Genomic DNA, 3,836 nt, shown 5'->3' with positions numbered 1-3,836 from the left:
GGTCCCTAGATGTGTTGCCTCAGTGTGAGGGGTCCCAGGATTTGAAGCCTCATTGTAAGGGGTCCCAGGATTTGATGACTCATTGTAAGGGGTCCTGGATATGATGCCTCAGGGTAAGGGGTACCTGCATTTGATGCCTCAATGTAAATGGTCCCTGGATTTGGTTTCTCAATGTAAGTGGTCCCTTGATTTGATGCCTCAGTATAAAGGGTCCCTCGATTTGGTGTCTCAGTCTAAGCGGTCACTGGATTTGATGCCTCAGTGTAAGGGGTCCCTGGATTTGGTGTCTCAGTGTAAGGTGTCCCTGGATTTGATGTCTCAGTGTAAGGCGTCCCTGGATTTGATGCCTCCGTGTAAGGAGTCCTTGGATTTGATGTCTCAGTGTAAGAGCTCACTGCATTTGATGCCTCAGTGTAAGGGGTCCCTGGATTTGATACCTCAGTGTCAGTTGTCCGTGGATTTGATGTCTCAGTGTAAGGGCTCCCTGGATTTGTTGCCTCAGTGCAAAGGGTCCCTTGATTTGATGTCGCAGTGTAAGGGCTCCCTGGATTTGATGTCTCAATGTAAGGGATCCCTGGATTTGATTCCTCAGTGTAAGGGTTCCCTGGATTTGGTGTCTCAGTGTAAGTGGTCCCTGGATTTGATGCATCATTGTAACTGGTCACTGGATTTGATGCCTCAGTGTGAAGGGAACCTGGATTTGGTGTCGCAGTGTCAGGGGTCCCTGGATTTGGTGTCTCAGTGTAAGTGGTCCCTGGATTTGATGCATCAGTGTAAGGGTTCCCTGGATTTGGTGTCTCAGTATAAGGGTTCCCTGGATTTGATGCCTCAGGGTAAGGGTTCCCTGCATTTGATGCCTCAGTGTAAGGGTTCCCTAGATTTTGTGTCTCAGTGCAAGGGGTCCCTGGATTTGACGTCTCAGTGTAAGAGGTCCCTGGATTTGATGCCTCAGTGTAAATGGTCCCTGGATTTGATGCCTCGGTGTTAGGGTTCCCTGGATTTGATACCTCAGTGTAAGGGTTCCCTGGATTGGATGTCACAGTTTAAGTGGTCCCTGCACTTGATGCCTCAGTGTAAGGGGTCCCTGAATTTGATGCCTCAGTGTAATGGGGTGCCTGGATTTGGTGTCTCAGTGTAAGGGCTCCCTTGATTTGCTGCCTCAGTGTAAAGGGTCCCTAGATTTGGTGTCGCAATGTAGGAGTCACCAGATTTGGTGCCTCAGCGTAAGGGGTCTCTGGATTTGATGCCTCTGTGTAAGGGGCCCATTGATATGATGCTCAGAGTAAGGGGTCCCTGGATTTGATGCCACATTTTAAGGGGTCCCTGGATTTGGTGCCTCGTTGTAAAGGGTCCCTGGATTTGATGCCTCAGTGTAAGCGGTCCCAGGATTTGATGCCTCAGTGTAATGGGATCCCTGGATTTGGTGCCTCAGTGTAAGGGTTCCCTGGATTTGGTGCCTCAGTGTAAGAGGTCACTGGATTTGATGCCTCAGACTCAGGGGTTCCTGTATTTGATGTCTCAGTGTAAGGGTTCCCTTGATTTGATGTCAGTGTAAAGGTTCCCTGGATTTGATGCATCAGTGTAAGGGGTCCCTAGATGTGTTGCCTCAGTGTAAGGGGTCCCTGGATTTGATGCCTCAGTGTATGGGCTCCCCGGATTAGATGCCTCAGTGTAAGGGGTCCCTGGATTTGATGCCTCAGTGTAAGGTTTCCCTGGATTTGTTGTCTCAGTATAAGGGTTCCCTGGATTTGATGCCTCAGTGTAAGGGTCCCTGGATTTGATGTCTCAGTGTAAGGGGTCCCAGGATTGGATGCCTCAGTGTAATGGGCTCCCTGGATTTGGTGTCTCAGTGTAAGGTGTCCCTGCATTTGATGTCTCAGTGCAAGGGTTCCCTGGATTTGGTGTCTCACTGTAAGGGGTCGCTGGATTTGGTGCCTCAGTGTGAGGGGTCCCTGGATGTGGTGTCTCTGTGTAAGGGGTCCCAGGATTTGATGCCTCAGTGTAATGGGATCCCTGGATTTGGTGCCTCAGTGTAAGGGTTCCCTGGATTTGGTGCCTCAGTGTAAGGGGTCCCTGGATTTGATGCCTCAGACTCAGGGGTTCCTGTATTTGATGTCTCAGTGTAAGGGTTCCCTTGATTTGATGTCTGTGTAAGGGGTCCCTGGATTTGATGCATCAGTGTAAGGGGTCCCTAGATGTGTTGCCTCAGTGTGAGGGGTCCCAGGATTTGAAGCCTCATTGTAAGGGGTCCCAGGATTTGATGACTCATTGTAAGGGGTCCTGGATATGATGCCTCAGGGTAAGGGGTACCTGCATTTGATGCCTCAATGTAAATGGTCCCTGGATTTGGTGTCTCAATGTAAGTGGTCCCTTGATTTGATGCCTCAGTATAAAGGGTCCCTCGATTTGGTGTCTCAGTCTAAGCGGTCACTGGATTTGATGCCTCAGTGTAAGGGGTCCCTGGATTTGGTGTCTCAATGTAAGGTGTCCCTGGATTTGATGTCTCAGTGTAAGGCGTTCCTGGATTTGATGCCTCCGTGTAAGGAGTCCTTGGATTTGATGTCTCAGTGTAAGAGCTCACTGCATTTGATGCCTCAGTGTAAGGGGTCCCTGGATTTGATACCTCAGTGTCAGTTGTCCGTGGATTTGATGTCTCAGTGTAAGGGCTCCCTGGATTTGTTGCCTCAGTGCAAAGGGTCCCTTGATTTGATGTCGCAGTGTAAGGGCTCCCTGGATTTGATGCCTCAGTGTAAGGGTTCCCTGGATTTGGTGTCTCAGTGTAAGTGGTCCCTGGATTTGATGCATCATTGTAACTGGTCACTGGATTTGATGCCTCAGTGTGAAGGGAACCTGGATTTGGTGTCGCAGTGTCAGGGGTCCCTGGATTTGGTGTCTCAGTGTAAGTGGTCCCTGGATTTGATGCATCAGTGTAAGGGTTCCCTGGATTTGGTGTCTCAGTATAAGGGTTCCCTGGATTTGATGCCTCAGGGTAAGGGTTCCCTGCATTTGATGCCTCAGTGTAAGGGTTCCCTGGATTTGGTGTCTCAGTGCAAGGGGTCCCTGGATTTGACGTCTCAGTGTAAGAGGTCCCTGGATTTGATGCCTCAGTGTAAATGGTCCCTGGATTTGATGCCTCGGTGTTAGGGTTCCCTGGATTTGATACCTCAGTGTAAGGGTTCCCTGGATTGGATGTCACAGTTTAAGTGGTCCCTGCACTTGATGCCTCAGTGTAAGGGGTCCCTGAATTTGATGCCTCAGTGTAATGGGGTGCCTGGATTTGGTGTCTCAGTGTAAGGGCTCCCTGGATTTGCTGCCTCAGTGTAAAGGGTCCCTAGATTTGGTGTCGCAATGTAGGAGTCACCAGATTTGGTGCCTCAGCGTAAGGGGTCTCTGGATTTGATGCCTCTGTGTAAGGGGCCATTTGATATGATGCTCAGAGTAAGGGGTCCCTGGATTTGATGCCACATTTTAAGGGGTCCCTGGATTTGGTGCCTCGTTGTAAAGGGTCCCTGGATTTGATGCCTCAGTGTAAGCGGTCCCAGGATTTGATGCCTCAGTGTCAGGATTCCCTGGATTTGATGCCTCAGTGTAAGGGGTCCCTGGATGTGGTGTCTCAGTGTAAGGGGTCCCTGGATGTGGTGTCTCAGTGTAAGGGGTCCCAGGATTTGATGCCTCAGTGTAATGGGATCCCTGGATTTGCTGTCTCAGTGGAAGTGGTCCCTCGATTTGATGCCTCAGTGTAAGGGGTCCCTGGATTTGGTGCCGCAGTGTAATGGGGTCCCTGGATTTGGTGTCTCAATGTAAGGGCTCCCTGGATTTGATGCCTCAGTGTATGG

This window comes from Pristiophorus japonicus, chromosome 25 (assembly GCF_044704955.1).
Source record: "Pristiophorus japonicus isolate sPriJap1 chromosome 25, sPriJap1.hap1, whole genome shotgun sequence".
Lineage (NCBI taxonomy): Eukaryota > Metazoa > Chordata > Chondrichthyes > Pristiophoridae > Pristiophorus > Pristiophorus japonicus.
The sequence above is the reverse complement of the archived record's forward strand: the minus strand, read 5'-3'. Positions refer to the sequence as shown.